Here is a 20,971-nt window from a genome sequence, read left to right as displayed (position 1 = left end):
AAGTCCCCCACTGCCATTTTTCAGCATGGGGACATTGATACACATGATGCTCTGGGCACTTTAATTAGCGCAACTCTCAGACCTGCGATAACTAAACAGCCAGGCTCTGTGCCACTGCTGCCCTGGGAGGCCTCCAGGACTCCAGGTAAGGCTTTTGGGGCCAGCACAGGTCTTGGCCCCAGCTTCCCCTAGCTCATAAGGTCACTTTGCTGGGCACCAGAGCTCACATGCAGAGGCATGCCTGGGGACAATTAGCATTGGCACAAATATGTGTTGCTACCATTTGTCCCATGGGAAATATGTGCCCCTGCACATGCATGCTTGGTGGGACATGCCCCGTGTGAGTATTTGACCTGGTTCTCACTCAAAACTAACCAGAAAAACATTCTGATGTTTAAAAATTTACCAACAGCTCTTGCGAAGAGAATGTCTGTGCCTCTTTGGGATGCACTGTGCACTTTTAGAGGCATGACTAGTACAGATGTAGAAAATGAATTAAAAATATACATTAAATCCTTTAAGGATTTAATTCAATTCCAGTTTTACAGACTGCAGCCAATTGCATGAAAACCTTTGATGTACTGGCCAAGAATTTGAGAGACCAAGTCCAATAGCTACATTGATTCTGTGGATAAACACTGCTATTGGGCCTCCAATTAGATTATGGTGGCAGAGTAAGGCATCTTGTTGCAGCCCCAGGGAAATGAGTTTGAATGCTCCTCTGGACTTATATGAAAGGTTGGTCCTAACTGACAGAGCTGTAAATGGGTATCTGATCACTCAGGCTGTAGAATCAAAAGGGACTGGACGTGACCGTAGCTCTTGTCATCATTACTTATAAAAACTGATGTTCCTTCACCATGGGTTGTTTGGTTTTGACAGACCTCCAACTGTTTTTATTTGCCCTGTAACTCACTATTACCAAAATAATCCCCATTACTTTTGTAAATTCTACAAGTCACTACCTACCTCCTGCATTAAATGCACGGTCTTAATGTTTTACAAGATTATGTAATCAACAGGATAACTAGTAAGCCAAAGAAAGACCACAGCAAAACAATAGGATCTTGTTCTTTATGCTTTCACCCTTTGTCACATTCCATGCTAATGAAATTGCAATTTGTTTTAAATAAGGACATGATCAGTAAGCAAACTTGCAAAATCCGAGTGGCGTGTTTAAATATTTAGTTACATCAACTATTGAAATAGGAACTCTGAACAAATAATCTACATACATTTTGCTCTTGTGAGTAAAAATATTCTGCCTCTTAAAAATATGAATGTTATGGACAGCAATGAAATAAATACAACATTATGGTAGCATTGTAACTAAAGAGTTTCTGAAAAATAACAAAATGAAACGCATTAAAAAAACCTTTGCCCCAGGCTATTATAATGAAGAAAAAGTGTTCCAAATGTGAACTAATGAAGTACAAAGTAATGAATATTTAATTTGTATAATTTACCGAAGTGCAGCTAGGAACCAAAGCTACATTCTTCATAAACATAATGTTCATTAGGCCTTTAGTACAGCTTGTGTGTAGTTATTATATTTTTCCTGTACAGCTACTACTCCAGTATTATACAGAGGTGAGTGAACATCTCTTGAGAGTGCCTGGAAAGTTCAGGGGAGAAGGGAAAAGAAGTGGGCTGCAGTGTCTATTAAATTTGAATAAGCTACCTGCTTATAGTGAAGAAGATAAAAGACTATGCACTGGCAGAGGAGCAACAGAGAAAAGGAATAGAAAAGGTAATTGAGTTTTACCTTAGTAGGCTTCTTCACTTGTCAGTATGAATATTATTGAATTAGCCCCATTACTGGAAGGATTACACAAAAGCAGAACAGTGTGAAGGCTTGGTATGAAACTTTAACAATATCAATGAAGGTGAGATAAGTGCTACCAAAACCGTGCACAGTAACATATCAGATAAAGGCTATCACTAGCTTTCAATAGAACCAAACTATGATGTGATGTGAATTTTAATATGGGCAAAAGAAAAAATGAAAATTTGAATAGGAAAAGAATCTCATGCACAAAGTGAACAGTTTCACAGACACATCTTGCATAGTAAATATTAAGAAGCAATTTTTTTGTATAAAGGAAATGTTCTTTATGCTACCATTTTATTTAATAGAATATCCTTTCCCACATCTTCCCACTCCCCAGAATGCCAATTGGATAATGACATAAGGTCACATTTTCATTTGAAATAAGGAGTTCACATTTTTATAGAGTCAAAGATGAATGAATTTAAATCAAAAGTGGATCTAAAAGTCACAGCTGAACCTTTGTTTTAATGCAGTAAATTTAACTTGTTCTATTTTGTATTTCTCCACATTTTCTCCAATCGTTTTTTTCCTTGTATTTCAATCCTAAATTATTTCTGCTATCTATAACTTATTTGTTGAAAACCATTCATATACATGGCTACAGAGCAGTCCTTAACTGTATTTGAATTAAGACTACAGCATACACAATATTTCACCCTCCTCTTCCAAATGACAAGGGGGAAATAATGTAAAATCCACTTCCTTGGGGATCAGTGGTTGCAAAAGGCTGCTTTTCTGCACTCTGTAATTCAAAATTAAGAGTGATATTATTAAACAAGAGAAGTTACCCTGACACCAGGGGGCCTCAATTACCATAAGAACTACTGGCGCCTCATGCTGGCAAAGCAGTCTAATAAGGTATTAAGGAGAACATGATTTTGACAAATTATATATTCTTGGAGTATAAATATGCATCATGCTGTGTTCCACATTTTGTCTTCTTCCTTCCTGAATGAAAGGGTAAATTGCCCTTGCTATGGGTCACCCCCATCTATTCCCATTCCTTGTTCAGTGTTGTAAGTTAGCAAAGTAGTCCAACTGGAACCGTTTTTGGACAGCTGGCAAGCACAATCCAGAAGGAACCCCCTGCCTGTTTGATATAACTCCTGCCCACTTGAAGATAGAGTGGGCAGATATTTTTATAGCCTCCAAGGAGATCAGCCTTGGCAACCTCAGGTATCAGCACATAAAGAGCCTGGCAGGGTTCTGAACCCAAATCCCTCCATTTAGCAAGTCATTTGCAAGAAGCAGCAGGAGGCGAGTTTACTTCTGAGTAGTAAGAGGAGGAACTGAAAAGGGAGAACATGACTTCTGTTGTGTGATCTGTGAATTGATCTAGGGAGTCTGTTCAAGCTAAAATATGCAAATAATGAGCCAGGAGGGATTATCAGCAAAGAGTAAAACAATTAAAAATACTAAATAAGAGAACAAACTACTGCCAAACAGACAGGTAAAAGTAAATGACAACTCCTGAACTTTAGCTAAAGATAAGAATTTCTCAAAATTTGCACAAATTAATCTCTTGTGATCTACAAAGAATGAAATAAAAAGGTGTTTCCCGTTCCTCTGATACTCCCATTCCTGCTTGTCCTTTAAACTGTTGACTCAATCCCACTCTTGTGTCAACTAATGGGTAAGAACAATATTAAGCACAATTTTTTTAGGGACTGAAACCATGTTTTTGGAAGCTATTTTAGAAATGGTTTCCTAAAGAGTAAGTTAAAAATCTCCATCACTAAGGAAACCAAAGAGAAGCACTAATGAATAGTAAACAATAGGTCAACAGAGCACAGAAGAAATGAGCATTCTCACTTTGTAATTGGAACTGGAAATCAGCTGACTTCACTAATCTCTAAAGCATGAAACATTTTGGCATACTAATTGCTCAAGAGCAAATTTGTCAGATGCCAGAAGACTTTTTCAACTCATTGTCCCAATTTACAGTCAGGGATCATGAACTATGTGAATTGAGACCAAATGTCTGCTCTGAGAAAGTGTAGGATTCTGAACACTTTACTTAGACAAAATTTCATGAAGTGAAGATAATAGGAAATATTGCCTTGGTAAAAAAATATGCAGGATCAGTTCCATTATCTGGTGTATTTTGTTACAGCAGGACTGTCAGTTTCATTTTTTTGAAAGCCTGATACCATTTTTAATTATGTTCCATGGGCTGTGAAATAATTCCAGACTTAATACTCCTCTCCATCCATATCTGATTTCCTACATATGTTAATGGTGAGTCTGCACAAAGATCAAGGCCCTTTGTACTCATTACTATCTTTGTTGTTATGTCAGATGCCTCCGTCTGCATTATTTGGTGGGAAAATTTTTTAAGCTTTCTCTGCCTTTTGTTGTTCTTCCTTCTACATCCTTTCTGTCTCTGTTTTTCTCCCCCTCTCTCCAGTCTTTGATCTGTATCTTTCTCTTTTTTTCTGTCTTTTCCCCTTCTTTGCAGCAACTCTAAATCCCATCCTCCAGGCTTTGCTCCTATTTCCAATCTCCATTCTGTATGATACAATGATGAGTATGGCTAAGAGTAATATGCACAAAGTAACATCATTAAGTCTCTGAGATAACAGTCCACTGATGGCAGAGAGCAGAAGAGTAAGGACTTCCTAGAACCATTTCTTCACTTTTTATCTATGGTCAACTCTACATTATTTAACACTTATGTCATAATTGATACCCAAGAACCTACTCTTTTAAAGACAAAAAGATAGATTGCGGGTCATGCAGATCCTAGACATACTATGCAAGATCTCACTAATTGGCTGGGTGTTTATTACTTCTTATTTATATCATGCACACAGTGTTAAAGAAGTTATGCTGCTACCATTGGTGGGGGGGAGGGGAGAGAGAGAGAGAGAGAAAGAACAATCTATGTCATACTCCCTTTATAGTCTTCCTTTAACATAATTTGTGGATAGCAGCAAAAGAACAGTTTAAAATACAGCTTGCAAGACTGAAGAGTAAGGTAATTAGTCTCCTCAAAAACTACACACTCTTCTCAAACCTGCACCCTCCAGGTACAAAGCAGGAATAGAGAGGAAGAGAAATATGTATGTGAATAACAGCCACAAGAAGGTCTGACATGAACTGGGCATAAGGAACAGGGAGAAGTGGATCCAAACCAGCTGGTGCCACAGAGAGAAGACAACTCCTCCTCCTAACTACTTGGCTTCAGAAAGGGATTTGAAAACACATTTTTGCCAAAACCAAATGCCAGAATTTGGGCTGAAATTCAGCCAAATGCCTATTAGTAGCCCAATTCCTATTGAAATAGCAGATGAGCACTGATGTTGTATGGTATCCTAGACATGTGATCTCCTGAGAAGAATATAGTACAAAATGGAAAATTTTCATTACTGTAGTTGGTCTAGCTATTACTAAAGTGCCAATATCAGATCATAATAAAAGGAGTATCAAAATTACTTGCTACCACATGTACTGTGCATTCACTGTATACATTATTTTCTTACAAGCTTGTTATATTTCATTCTTCTTTAAAAAGATATATAATATACAGATAGAGTGGTACATTTTAGGGTGGAGGAAGGTTTTTTTCCTTTTCTTTTGAAACTGATTCACAGCCATTTATGCTGGAAGAGTTAGTGTCTGGGCATATTAAGGCAATGAAGGTCCATTTTTTCCACCCTGACACGCAGTGAGAAGGATTTTATTCCTCAAGTAATTCCATTGCTAAGTAAAGGGCTCAAATGTGATCCCTTCACATGGAAAGGTATTTACACATGTGAGTCATCCTGGTGGACTACTTATATAGGGTATGGACAGATGTTATTTGTGTTGGGAGAAAGGCCTTTCTTCTGGCACAAAAAGAGAGTACCACCATTCAAGGACTTTTTTTGCAAAAGAGAACCAGCTCTTCTGAGAAATAAATGGGAGTACTTCCTTCCAGAAAAATCTCTCTTTTCCCACCCCAACTTTAACAGCTGTATGTTGCTCCTATGAGTGGCAGTTTCCCACCACCCAACTTCTCCCAGGAACTGTAAGTAGATGAATGACTGCTGCCTCCAGCACTTTCCCCAGACCACCCTGGGGAAGATGCAGCCGGAGTAATTCCCTGAGACTGGAGCTCAGTCCCTGCAGGAGGTGGTGGCTGCAGTCTGGGATGCTGGTACATTTGTCCTTTTGTCAGGCTTCCTAGAAATTTGCAGGACAAGAAATAAGCACCTATCCCTAGCCTAAATAAATGCCTGAGAAGAGCATTCATAATTTGGTGCAACAGGCTGCTTGGGGTAGGTATTTGCAGCAACAGCTAAGGTGGGAAAATTTGACTCCTTCCAGTTGCAACCATTTTAAAAGGATGTATCATTACCATAACTACAGACATGGAATAAACTAGATGAATGATTTTTAACCTTTTCTCGTTTGCAGATCCCTAAAAAATTTTGAATGGAGGTGTGGATCCCTTTGAAAATTTCTAATGGAGGTGTGGCCTCCTTTGAATTGTAAGTGTGGGAATTCACATATTTTTGATTGATCATAGTCACTTTTCATGGACCCCGGCCCCTTAGACATAGGTCTGCAGACCACAGGTTGAAAACCACTGAACTAGACTGATGAGTAAAACATTTGTATTGTAACCAGTGTCATTCAGGATGGTAGGGTGAACCATTCACTCCTGTTCTTCTTTCCACTTGGTAGAAAGTGCTAGGAATTCACTGCTGAAGAGATAGAATAGGTAAAAGGAAATGAGTGTAAACTTAGGGTAAAAATGGCTCAGATAGAGCATTTTTCCTAGAGTCATTTTCATATGAATGACAAATTGGCTTTAATCTTCATCTCAATATTAGAAATTTCATCAGTTTATTTTTATCATGTATAAGCATATTCCTTCTCCTTCCTGGCCATAAATGAACTGGTTTAATCCCAGCCTTTTAATTTAATAGAATTATTATTCCTTGTGCATCTCCCCTGCTGCTTCATATCACCACTGAATGTTTGTTAAGTACAGACAAAATTAATAGTTTCCCCCCCACACCTCTTTTTTTGCTTGCTTGCCAAGTACAATATGTGGTAGAAAGGATGCTAAAGAAATATGTTCATGCTTATTCAACAAAGAGTGTTTAGGTAATACAGTGTTCTTAGATCTTACAGAAAAGCATCACAATTGTTTGCATGGAAAATTTTTCACAGTGAATGAGCGCAGTCCTGCAAAGTCCTGATGTCCTCAACTTCCACTGAAAAAAACAGGATATTCAAATGTGAAGACAAAGCATCCTTATGCAGCACCTGAAAAGAAGTACTTGGCACTAACAGTACAACAAACATGCAAGTTGGAGCCCAGTTCCCCAAAGGCGTTTAGTTGCTTAATTGTCACTGAAAGAACCTGGGTCTAGGTTACCAGGCTAACTACACTGACATTCCTACAATTAATACACTTCCAAACCTAAAGACTGCAAAATTCTTTAAGAAGGGATTGTGCTTTTCAATATATGGAAAATATCTAGTCACTCATTGTAGGTACCACTGGAAAACAGACCAGCTTTTAATATTTAAGTGATTTTACATTAGTTTTATGGTCAGGTTTAAATGATATTTTATGTATATTTAAAAACTTAAGCGTGTAAAAAATACCCCAGTTTAATTTTAAAATACTTTATGAAGCTCAAGAGTCAACTGAATTGCCAAAAATGTGCCTGGAAGATCTCTAGTTCAAACGTAATTTAAAAAATCCCCACCTGAGTCATGTGAAACCTAAGCAAATCATCAGTTCAAATCCATTTGAATATGATACTGCATCCTCAAATCTGATCCCCAGCTCCAGAAAAAGTAAATATTTTAATATCTTTGTCTTCACAAGAATTTTAAGCTGCCAGTCCAGAAAGAGATAAAACTTTTGTAGGCTACTTGAAAAAAATGCATCTTCCTTTCAAAAAATCAGAAAATCTCCCAGAATGTGGTTATTGTTGTTACTTTTTATGACAGATGCACAAGCTTCCTGTTTTGCTCTAAACTCCAGCAGAAATAGGGCTGCACATGTGAATTCAGTGGCAGATCTACCCATGAAATTAGCCTGGCTGAATAAACTCCAGCACAGTTTGCATCAGAGTTTATTGCTCCCAGGCACAGTGTTTACACATGTGCCCAGCCCAGAAACACAAAATATTGAGCCAAGGCAGAGCAACCATGGCTAGCAGGAGTCCTTGAGGGGTCAGCCTGCTGGCTGTGGCTGCTTCAACCCAGCTCAATGTGCTGTCAAGGGCCTGGCTGGGGCACAAGGGGTGCTATAATGCGGGACTAACCAGCAGGCAGCCACTGTAGCACCCTCGTTCCCCAGGCAACCCTGGTCAACATCTACATAAGCATTGCAGCAGAATAAATAACTGCCATAGGATAGTACTTGTATCAACCAGTACTAACTTATGCTGGAATTAATTAGTTTACTCTGGCCTAATATCTCTGCACATGTAGACAGAGACTTTTCACTGCAGAGCTAATTAGGCAACTTGCAGTAAGCATCTTGTGTAGATGCACCCAGTGTAATGTATATGCTTCTATTACTAAGGGAAGTTTGCCTAATGGTTCAGGTGCTAGCATGAAATAAAATTGTAATAACAATTAGACCAGAGGGAAGCTCTGATAAGATTTAGAACATCATACTTCATTTAAATTAGGCTTTTACACACACACACAATGTCTGTATAGAAGTGCAAACAAGCAATTATGATGGATTTTGTTCATGCTTTTTTGCTTATATAGGGGCACACAAATATGAGCCTATATTTAAATGCCAGTGTTATTGACTGCAAATACACAAATATGTGTCTATTAGTATTTAAGGTTTTTTCATCCTCCGATTATGGAGAACGCTATCTATTTTTCTCTTTATTTTTTAAAGTCATAAAGCAGATAGAGGGATAAGACATTAGCCACATACAACCCCTGCTTGTAATGGCTGTCCATAAGACAGAGTGAGAACATGCACACACACAAAGCATGTTTGATAAATTAGAGGCGATACAATACTTTATCTTCATCGAAGTGGTTCAAAAGACAGTAAGATTTGTGACATGGTTTTTGGGGGATGGATATAGAATATTTTATCAAGGGAGACAATGTTGCAAAACAATACTACTTCTTTTCCTTCTTTCTTCTTTGGGAGGTGCCCAGAGGTATGACCAAAGGATACTACAGAGGTAATCCCAGAAGGTCTTGTGACCTAAGTGGTACACAAGACAGATATATGCACCATATATAGGGGAAAGGAAAGGAATCACTCGATTATAAATATGTGAGTACACATTCAATGGGGTTCTTTTAATTAAAGGAACAAAAATACTTTTTCATCTAGGGATGAAAAATTTCGTTTTTAGAAATGAGCTGAACGAGGTGGATGTGGAGGCTTGCAAATCTGGTCATAGAAGGGTCTTCTAACTATAAAGACTAATGTGGAAGAGGAAAGAGTATTGAGAGATGTATCTTTGAAGGGAAGAAAGGGCTGAAGTGATGAAAAAGAGATATCAGTGGATGTATAGGTAGGAGCAGTATGTCATAGGGACTTGAAACTGTAGACTGTGAATTTGATGTTATGGGGAGGCAATGAAGTGACCCAGAGATATTTGAAATGAAAAGTAATGGGTTCAATGGGGAAGTAAGGTCATTGCAACAATGGCTTTTTGGAGGAAATTAATAGTTGAAGGTGATGTCATTGAGACCAGTGAGTTAGCTATTGGAAGGCAGAGAAAAGGAAGTATTGTTAACAGCAATAGAAGAGAGGGAGGAAGAGGTAGTTTAAGGGGAGCTATTAGGAGTTTGGTTTTGGCTACTCTGAGTATAAGAACATAAGAAGTGCCATACTGAGTCAGACCAATGGTATATCTAGCCCAACATCCTGTCTCCAGCAGCGGCAGAAGTGAATGCTTTAGAGGAAGTGCATTGCACTGCATATATCCAGAGTGATCTATTCCCTACTCAGTGCCCTTCCTGGCATCCATTATGAGTTTAGAGATGCCAGAGGAAACATCTCCAACTGCTCTGTTCCATAGCTATTAAAAGTACTATCATCCATATATTTATCTTGTCCCTTTCTTGTATCTGGCTAGGCTAGCTGCCTCTACCACCTCCTGTAGCAGTTAATTTCACATGTTAACTATGCATTGCTTAAAAAGTACTTTCTCTTGTTAATTTTAAACCTGCCAAGTTTTTATATGATGGCAGGCAATCTAAGATGAAATGTGAGAAAAACAAGAAAATGTGAACTTAAACACAGAAAGAGAGCTAATAGGCAATTTTGTATGCTAAGGTAGATTAGAGATTTGTCAGCACACAGACAATAGCAAAACCCATCCAAGTGGATGAAGTCACCCAATTATATAGAGTAGACTGAAAAGAGTTGAAAGCCAAAGACAGAAAGGTTTTTACATTTCTTTTGTGTTCCCAAAATGTATTCATTTGCCCATGATAGAGGTCTATAAGCAATTCAGGCAATAGCAAAAAATGAAAAGGGGGGAAGAGATTAAGGATACAAACCAGGGCATCAGACAAATGTATTTATAAAGAAAAAAACAATACCTTACTGTATGGATCTTTGAATATGTTCCAAAAAAATTAAGCTCTAGACCATGCTCATCATCTGAGCTTGCAAAGGCCACTAGCAACATGTTGTCACTGGCATAGGTCCATGACATGATGTCCTATCTGTGAAATCCTTGTGGGATCAGATCTGACCTGCATGATATTTGATTTTGAGGTGACTATTTATTTTTCTCATGTTCTATTGACTGAAGTCACCTGCTAGAGGATTGACATTTTATTGCCCTTTTCATTTCAACCAGGTATTTAAAAGCAAACAATTCACCAGATGATACCTGGATCAAAGTCCCATTTATAATGAAATAATTGAAGCCATTAAAAGTTTTTTAAAAACCCAGAAAAACACACATTGCTCTCTGTCTTTAGTTCTCACCTCTTTAAATTTAACCAGTTTCAAACATCTCAAACTCTAAAGTAGAGCAAATCAGGAAAGAAAAGCAAAAAAGAAACTGAGAGAGACTTAAGAGGATGGCACCAAACCAAATGACAGATCACAAACCCAGGAAATCAAGCAATATGCAAATAGAGGTAATCAAGAAGGATAACAAGAAAAGCATGATCAAAGCTAAACACTTCTGATGTGAATGGCTCCTATGGTATTCTAGACGTGCATTGACACCCTGTAACCACACTAAAGGAGCTTAATAAAGTAATTCATATCAAAGTATATCACATAGCAAGAAAGAATGCATAATAGAGTAACAAATGGTGATGAGACTCCACCTCCTGCTTACAATTAACTCCAGAAAGTGCAGAAAGCAATTACAGAGACACTTGCCATTTAAAAAAAAAGGATTTTAATAAAAGAGTTGCAATTTTTAAAGGAGCATTGAGAAGAATGAAATACCCCTCAGGAACTCTTGCTGTGCTTAGAAGGTTTTCCATTAAACACCAATGAAAATTTTGCAAACCAATGGAAAGCAACTCAAGACTTACTGGGCATGTCTCCATGAGCTGGTTACTGTGCATTTAACTAATTAACTATGTAGTAAATGTCTCAGCAGGGCCAGCAGCTCTGGTTGGATTACAGGGCTGGGCCAGGGGTGCAGCAAACAGCAGCCTTTTGCAGCACTCACCTGTGGCCAGACAGCAGTTTGGGAGTAACCTAAATTACTATGGATAGCCCATAGGCTCGGTGGACCTGGGTTGTCCAAGGGGCACACGGAGCCTGCTGGCCTCCTGGACAGAGAGCAGCTCCTTCAGGCTCCCTGTGGTGTGTGCACCAAGGCACAAAATGGCTGCAGCCTTTTATAACCTGCAGCTAGGGACTACCAGAGCTCAGTCATCCCAGCCACCGGAGAGGGGGCCATGCAGGAGCCCTGTGGCTGGGCTTGGGCTGGCCCCCTAGTTGCTGGGCGGACCCAGCCAGGAAGTTCCCATGCTACTGCACAGTAAAGCATCTATATGTGCAGGTAGCAAATTTACATCCAAGTCAGAGTAAGCTGCCATAGTTACTGCGCAGTTTGGGAATGCACAGGTAGACGCACACCTGTAGTGCACAGTAATTGTCAGTTACTGTGCAGTAATTTAGGTTACTGCACAGTAAATATTCACATTTGCCCTTTATTTCTCTATTGTTCTGCAAGATAAAATGTGTAAGCACTTTTTTCCCCAGGGAAATCACAGCTCATTCAAGTTAACTGCCATTCATTCTAGGGGGTATCTATGCATGGAAAGGGCTGTATTACTATTGGTTTGTCCCAGGTTTTGACTCAGATCAGTCAGAACTGCCTCAAAGGTGACATCTGTTTTTAGCCATAGTAACAGTAGGAATCATGACCAAGCTCTGTTATGGGCACTGTACATATGTGATTGAAGGACAGGTTAGTGGAAGAGTAGATATATATGGACAGTCCAGATGTCAAAGGATGACAAGATACGTGAGAGTTGTAGGATGTAAGTGTCAGAGTATATTATGGCTGCTAAGAAAGTATGGATAACTGGAAGTAAAGAAACAGTAGCATATATGCCAGTGTAGCTCAGCATGTAGTCATTTTAAGATGAAAGATATAGAATCATAGAAAATTTGGGTTTGAAAGGACTTCAGGGGAGTCATCTAGTCCAACCCCTGGCTCAGAGCAGGACCACCCCCAATTAGATCACTCCAGCCAAAGCTTTGTCTAGCTGGGTCTTAAAAACCTCCAAGGATGGAGATTTCACCACCTCTCTGGGTAACCTGTTCCAGTGCTTTACTACCCTCCTAATGAGAAAATTCTTTCTAATATCTAACCTAAATTTCCCTTGTTGCAACTTGAGATCATTGCTCCTTGTTCTGTCATCTGTCACCACCGAGAACAGGCTAGCTCCATCCTCTTTCCAACCCCCCTTCAGATAGTTGAGGGCTGCTATTAAATTCCCTCTCAGTCTTCTCTTCTCTAGAATAAATAAGCCCAGTTCCATCAGTCATGTCCCCTAGCCCCCAAACCATTTTTGTTGCCCTCTGCTGGACTCTCTCCAATTTGTCCACATCCTTTCTGCAGTGGGGGGCCCAAAACTGAACACAGAACTCCAGATGTGGCCTCACCAGTGCTGAACAGAGGGGAATAATTACTTCCCTGGACCTACTGGCAACACGCGTACCAATGCAGCCTAGTATGCCGTTGGCCTTCTTGGCAACAAGGGCACACTGCTGACTCATATTTAGCTTATTGTTCACCCTAACCTCCAGGTCCTTTTCTGCAGAGCTGCTGCCCAGCCAGTCAGTCCTCAGCCTGTACTGGTACATGAGATTGTTCCATCCTAAGTGCAGGATTTTGCACTTCTCCTTATTGAGGCTCATGAGATTTCTTTTGGCCCAAACCTCCAATTTGTCTGAGTTGCTCTGAATCCTAGCCCTACTACTCCCCCTAGTTTGGTGATATCTGCAAACTTACTGAGGGTGCACTCTATGTCATCTTCCAGGTCACTGGTGAAGACATTGAACAAAACCAGCCCCACAACCAACTCCTGGGGCACTCCACTTGATACCAGCTGCCAACTAGACATTGAGCCATTGATTATTACCTCTGAGCCTGATGCTGCAGCCAGTTTTCTATATATATTATAGTCCAGTCATGTCAAGTTGTCAAGAAATGTCTGGTTTATTGGAATTCTAGGGAATAAACAAGTGGATGATATGTATAAGAAGTATCTGGGTATGTTTAATGTATATGATAGCATTATAAACAGGCGTGAGAGCCCTTTGGCTTAGGTGTAGCTGTGCCTCTAAGAGAAATCAATTAAAAGGGTTGGGGATAAGGATGTATATCAGACAGTGTCTGAAAAAATGGCATTAATAAGAAAGCTGTTATTTCCAGAATTTTCAAATACATAGAATGTCTCAAGTAGATTACAGGGGTACTTGTCAATGAGCATTATTTTCAATCTTTTTGGCCTGCTTTTAATGAGCAATACAAGATTTAAGGACAAGAAAGAACTGGGATACAAATTCACAAACATTTGAAGAATACAAAAAGCAGAATTCAAAGACTCTCAAAAATGTCATCTGAATATCAGTGGTATGAACTAATTTAATAACATTGAAAAATATTGCAGAAACCAGTTTCCAGCTGAGACAAGCTGAGAACAGTTCCTACTGGCTTGGTATTTTTGGCTCACCTGATGAAGCTGCCACCAGGGTCCCAGGTGGAGCTTTGGTTGTGGCCATGCGCATATAAGAAGTCCAGCTACCAGATGGGAGATTTTACTAACTGCTTACATCTGCTCATGTGTCTGGCCACCAGCCGGCAAGCACAGTAGTATCTCCAGGACTTTTATTAAGCTCAAAAAATGCAATGGCAATAAGAAAGCAAAGCACACAATAGAAAAGTAACCCTGGTTTCTTTTTTTTATAAGTATTTGCCTCAAATACAGATTGAGACCATCAGCTTCCTCTGTGGAATTTGCAATAATATTTGTGTGTGCCACTGTCTATGATTGAAGCTTGGCATATAAGGAATCATATATACACACACTTGTCTATTTTAACTAAAAGTACTACAACGCAGAAAAAGTTGTTGATGGCTTCAGATAATTCTTTGCATTCCTAAATCTCAAAAGCTATAAAGCAAGGATAAAATCCAGATTGGTAAATGAATTGCCTAATTCAATGTAGGCATAATTTACATACCTAATTCCCAAGAAGCAATCCAGCATCAACCCTGCTCCAACACCACAATACCCCTCAGGTATGTATGTTTATCTTGCATTATCATTGTGGACCACAACACTGTTTAGGCACCTAAATTTAGGACCTTGTTACACCTTACACTTAGCCCATGCTAATTTTAATTGGTGTTAAAATTAGCAGGTGCTTTGAGCAGTCACATGTTAAGGGTTAATACTGCCTGCAGTGTGCACAGTTCTGATCTGTCCTCAGAGGGCTGGTGAGTAGCGGTGGGACTGCAGCCAAGGTGGCTCTGTGCCCCCCAGCTCATCTGCTCCCAGGGACAGGGTAGGTGGTTCAGCCTGCCATGACTGGGTTCTTGCTTCCACCCACATCCCCAGACCAGGCCCACTGTCCTTATACCCCCCACCCCTTCACCAGCATGGATTAAGCCAGCTGCTGCCCCCTAAACCTCTAGCTGCCCAGGGCCTCCCAACCCTCCCTGCCCCCCATGTCCACCAGCTTACCTGCGTTGCTGACACTGTCCCAGGAAGCAAGCAGGGAAAGGGAACTCACTTGCCTGGCCACTGCCGCCACTGCTGAGCCACTACTGCTCCCTGGGCTGAGCCCAACCCAGAAAGTGGCAGCAGCACCAGCAGCAGATGGGTTTCTCTTCCCTGCTTGCTCCACTGGGACAGTGTTGGGAGCTGCAGATGAGCCAGGAGCTGCCAGAGGTGCAGGGGATGGCATATGCACCAAATTTTGCTTTTCTGTTCAGCTTTCTTCAGCTTTCCATCTCTTGTTTTTGTTGTATTGCTTGTGGTGAGTGGCACAGAGGAACCTCCACTCCCACACAAAGTAGGGTTTTCATATACTGATTTTCTGTCTCTCACATGAGAGAGGCTCTTCAACCCAGCAATGACTGGTTTTTATAGAGAACAGGATTTTCATGACTGTGTTCAGACTGCTCCTGAGCTCCAGTACCAAACTGACTGAAAATTTCACAGAGAGCAGGATTTACACCCTCCAAGGTGTCTAAGGTGTCTCCACCCTCTAAGTGGCAAAGGTCTGAATGCCTTGCAGGCTGCATCAGCAGGTCTGCATGTTCACAGGCAGCACTAGGGTGAGCCATGGGCCTCTGCTGCAGTATGAACCCACACACCCCCTCCCACACCACGTACCCATGTCCTTTCTTGCTGCACTGCACACCTGCGCAACCCCAGACTCGACCTCAACTCCCCTGTCTATGCCATGCTGCGCCACTGTGCCCCCTGGATGCAGAGGCAGGCAGCAAAAGCTGGAGGAGAGAAGGGGAGTCCAGAGACTCCAGCTGCTCTGTTAACCAGAGCACCCGGGGTGGGAGCAATGACCAGACAGGACCCCAGGAGCCGCAACTTAGGTTTATTTGTGGGCTGCATGAAACCCACAGGCTGGACAGCTGGACAAGGTGTACAGCCCTGATCTGCAACCTGGGTCACTGTTGTGTTCGCAGATGGGACCCTCAACACAGTAACAGTTGCTTTACCCAAGGGGCTGCCCTCTGGGAAACAGTCCTGCCATTTCAGGATCTTTGCAGCTGGACAGTTTCACAGCTCTTAGTCATTGACAACAGCAGCTGCTTTGGAGGGGACCCCGGTCATGAAACTGCTCACATAAACTGTTTCACAGAACTTGACAAGCCAGCAGCTGCTCTTATTACACTACTGTGTAATCGAGATGATGCTGGGGGGGGGGGGCGCGGTTTCCTGCACCTTTCCTATAGGTTCAGGAGTAACTGGTCCATAATAAACTAACAGTTACTAATTCACCAAAGATCTAGGTTATCAGAAGTTATGATCTCCCGCTGGATTTCCATCACAAAAACCAACAATATGATTCAAAACTCTATAAATGTTACCATTTTGCTAATTAACAACATAATTACACAACCCCCAGATGGTTTGCCAAATTCTCAGTAGGTTCCATTTTTGACCGACCACAATTTGCGGGTTTTAAGTTAAAGTCTCAGAATGCAAATATTTTGAGGGCAATTATTAATTCATTAGAAATCAATTAAATAATTCATTGACTTTGTAGAAAAACTTCTGAAAATTTAAATTTTAGTCAGATTATTTGCTGAAAATGTATTACAGTGCAGTTTGCACATAGAAGAAATCAATTAAACTCCCACCCTAAGCACAAAACTGAACATCACTTTAACTATGGATATAGAACAGGTACCAGTATTGTATACTTTCTAACCCCTGAGACACACTCATATTGAAACAGAGTAATACAGAGAAAATAGTAACTGAGTTTTTCCATACAGTGTTCAAATGAGAAAACATAAAAGGATGTGCCTTTGAGGTTTGAAAAAAAAATGTTAAAAGTGAATCAATTTAGAAGATCACTTTTACCAGAACAGAAAATACAAAGAACCTTTGCAAATAATTAAACATTGTAATTCTAGATTATCTTTAATTAATGAAGAGAAAGGCATGGCACCTCCAGAGCTTTGGAAGACTGCGCTGTGATTATGTCACAATTGATCTTTATTTAATTGTTCTGTTTGAGGATTATTTATCTTCTTTCCTTATGATGGTATCCTTCCTGCTCATAAATCAGAGCTGGTTATCAGCAATAGTTGCTAATTTCCCCTAAAGATGGTCTGAATTTTCATACTGAAATACTGAACATGCTGTATTGTTGATAATTTTTTTATTGTTGCAAATTATTTGTTTTAAAATCCTTTTTTGCAAGCTTCAAAATGATCCAGTTCCATGTCTGAGACTAAAGAATTAATCTGTTTCAAAGGGAAGATAAATATACTTAAGTAATGCCTCCGGGACGGTATACAAGTTCTAATAAATGATTCTGTGCAGCTAAAATTAAATGCTCTTGTGAAAGGCCTGAAGAAACTGTAAGGTGCATAGTTATGAGGAGGCCAAGTTGTAATGTTCACGTTCAGAATGAACTACAAATTTAAGTGTCCTCAAAGTCTGAAGACACTTTTAAAAATACATATTTTTTGCAATTTCTCAGTTGGTCTAATAAAAGGCATTGTGTCTGAACCAAGAGTTCTAGATTTTTGCATTGCTTTTTGTCTCGGACTAACACAGCCACTAAATACATCCCTGAAACATGGAAGATACCTTATTTTAGCTGATTTTGGGTGATAAACTTCATTGCTGAACAACACATACCTGCTTTCCATCTGACCACCAGGGAAGGAATCCTGCTTGTTCTGCACAACAAAGAGCAATCCTACAAAGACACTCTCATGGACTCAGAGGACCAGATTTCTAGCTTCTGCTTCCTCTGTGCCAAAATGAAGTTTATTTTCTACATATAGGGACTTTTTACCATATTTAACTTTTCCTGAGCCCATTGATGAGCATGTGAGCCCAAAAGCTTGCTGAAAAAAGTAGCAAGAAGCAAGAGTTCTAGATGTTTGCATTTCTCAAAGTCTGAGGGTATTAGCATTTAGTGTTTCGGTACAAATTACTATAAAGGTAGCCTGTACCTTCAGTTTTGGATGTTGACTCAAATTTTCCTGACATACATTCGAGTTTTGCAGGAGTTGTGGGGAAAAGAGGTAATAGGTTCGGTTTGGAAAATCGACATACCACCCATTCCACTGCTTTATCCACAGACCAAGGCGGTACTGTTAAAATCACCACATGCAAAAGATGCAATATCCTGCACAGGGCCGGTCCAAGGGTAATTGGTATCCTAGGGGAACTGTGTACCTTGGCGCCCCCACCACTTCCAATATAGAGGAAAATAAGAAGTTTAGAATGAACTTTTATGGCTTAGTTGGGAAAGCAGCCTGGAGACCGGCCCCAACAGCCCCAGCGCTGGCCCTGGCTCCGGCTTTGGCTCCGGCTCCGGCTCTGGCCCTGCAGGGTGGGTGTGCTGGGAAGAAGTGGAGGGCACCACTGGCCTGGGGGCAGGGGCTGCAGATTGGGAGTGAGGGGCATGAGCAGGGCTGGGGGCAGGGCCGGTCCAAGGTGGAGGTGTAGCTGGCCTGGGCTGTTATTTAGAATGATGTTCCTGTTATTTTTCCCCATATAATTTTGCCACCCCACAAATTTTGGTGCCTAGTTCACCTAATGGTTGGACCAGTCCTGATCTGCAGCTTCCACACTGGCCCAGTCAACTTTCCAGCACCCTTTTCCAGAACTGTGCAGCACAGAAAACAGGAATAGAAGGCAAACTACAAGTTGCTAATAGAGGCAGGGATTTTATGGAAGGGCACGCTCAGGTAACTACTAAAGTCACCAGAGTTATGTGTAATACTAAAGATACCCAGTGGGTGCTTCTACACATGTGCCCAACTGCACAGGTGTTACTGCTCAATTGTTTAATACTTGCTTTACCATCTGACTTCAAGTAAGTACTATAGTGATGGTACCGTAGTGATGGTGCTGACGCTACAGTGCCATAGCGATGAGCTACATCACCGCAGCTTGTTACTATGGCAACATAGCTTCTCATGTAGACATGCACGCTGATCTTGCTTTCTCTATTCTTGTCCTCAGCGGCACCATCACTACAGTATCAAACCAATGACCTCTCTAGGTCATCACAGGTGTGCTATCTAAGAAAAAACCATTGGTATGGGCACAGATATGGCAGAAGCAAGAAGTTCAGTTCAGACACCAACTGTACATACATATTGGATTGTGACCTCATAGCATATAGTTTTAAAGTCACATGATCTACAAACCAGCTGATATTTTCCTCTGTGCTGTTTCGGAAGCATGGGGGTTTCAAGTGCAACCTTCTTGTAGCTGGCCAGCCACATCCCCTTGAAATCCCATTACACAGTATCAGGAGCTCCCTAAGAAATGCAGGAAAACTGAAGTGTATGGTTTTATTAAAATATACATTACCTTGTAGTCTTCTTATGCTATAGGAACAGTTCTATATTTTAATACATCTGGAGTAAACATTTCATTTATCTTGTTTAGCATGTTAAACAATTTGTTGTGATCTTATTTATTTATAGAGATTTAGAGGTTACATTTTGCTAGCACATGCACATTCTCTTGGTTTGAGTGCAAATGTTTGTATGTATTTTCCATTACAAGAAAAAACCAGTCAATCATATAATAAAGAAATTCTTCCTTACAATGCATATATTTCCATAAAGTACCGAGAAATGAATTTTAATATATATAATATTTGCATTTTCTGTTCCATTAAAGTGAATCAGACCGCTAATCTCAGCCTTATCTTGATTCATATTTTAGTGGAATGCACATAAATGAACATACATATTAACTTTGCACTTTCATCTTGCATTGTATGCATATTTTCCCATTTCATCTCCAAAGTTTTCTAGTTTTATATTTTTGCTGTTTTCCTCATGAAAGGAACAAAAGTTCATGTATAAAATATTACAGTACACTAAATATACCAAGATTCATTTCTGCTCTCTACTTTTTGGCAAACAGAGATTACTCCTTATTAACATTTTCTGTAACATAGAGGAAAATGGAAGAATAGTATTAGCTAGTATTTAATAAAGGATATAGATGGTCATAAGAGAGTGCACTGGACATATACACAATTATTATATTAAAAGGTGGCTGAATGACATTTAGAAACATAAGGAAATGGAATTGGAGGAATAGGACTTACTTGGCAAGCTAACTAGAAAAGTGCAAAGCTTTGGGGAAAGTAATAGCACCAGAATTAATGTAACCAACCATACTGCAACAATCTGCAACTGTGAAATGGGTTCTGGAAGAAAGGGGAAGGATTGTATATGTTTTTTACATATAATGGCAGTTTATTTCCTCAGATTGCTGTTAGAGCAGAAACCATATTTCACACTAATACCACTTAATATGTTATTCATTGCCCTGGGCTCCAGAAACAAGTAGTGAATTAGGTCATGGTGAATAAATGCCTATCATTGTCTATCAAGTGACATTCCTCATTCCTTTTTCTCTTTTCTTCCTTTCATGTGGCATCAAAATCTCATGCTTTTGTTTATTAGGCTCTTCATGACAGACTACACCTTTTAGGAGTAGCTATGAATACATAGTTGTAGCCAAATTACAGTTGTAGCTGAATTTAGCATAAACATAAGACTGATATAAAACCCAAAGGAGGATGATGAGGATTATGGATTAATATGTCAAATGATCATGGTACTTAAAACAATAATCTTGAACTAGGTGCCTGTCAATGAGGGCCCGATGATCAGCTGGTGTAACTCCATTGATTTGAAGGGATGTGCACTAATTACCAAAAGCTGAGAAGCTGGCCTCTAGGACAGTAAAGCATGATTCCTTCATTTGCAGTCCCCAAACTCAACAAGATGACTGATTTAATTTTGGCAAATATTGTCTAATAGACAAGAGCACTACAGCTGCTCATCAGACTGAGTCACCTGCTCTTTATTATTTTAAGAAATGACCCTGTTTTCTTTTTTATGTGGTGTCCTTAGTCTCAGACAATTGTTGATATATTGCAGTTTTGATGTACATTGACATATTGCTCCTGAA

The 20,971-nt window shown here is 40.1% G+C and overlaps 1 long non-coding RNA gene across 1 annotated transcript in view; it reads left to right on the top strand.

The window, feature by feature from the left end:
* LOC149865735 (uncharacterized) overlaps positions 1–13,506 on the top strand; it is a 101,301-nt gene extending 87,795 nt beyond the window's left edge. Inside the window, exons 2-4 of the long non-coding RNA XR_016441758.1 lie at positions 6,230–6,303; positions 8,961–9,089; positions 13,292–13,506. This is a non-coding gene — a long non-coding RNA (uncharacterized LOC149865735). The remainder of the gene's footprint in view (positions 1–6,229; positions 6,304–8,960; positions 9,090–13,291) is intronic.
* Positions 13,507–20,971: the final 7,465 nt, after the last annotated feature.

The sequence above is a fragment of the Crocodylus siamensis genome, chromosome 4 (assembly GCF_052110815.1).
Source record: "Crocodylus siamensis isolate JL-2025a chromosome 4, ASM5211081v1, whole genome shotgun sequence".
NCBI classification, from domain to species: Eukaryota; Metazoa; Chordata; order Crocodylia; family Crocodylidae; genus Crocodylus; species Crocodylus siamensis.
This window is presented reverse-complemented; position numbering and strand designations above follow the sequence as displayed.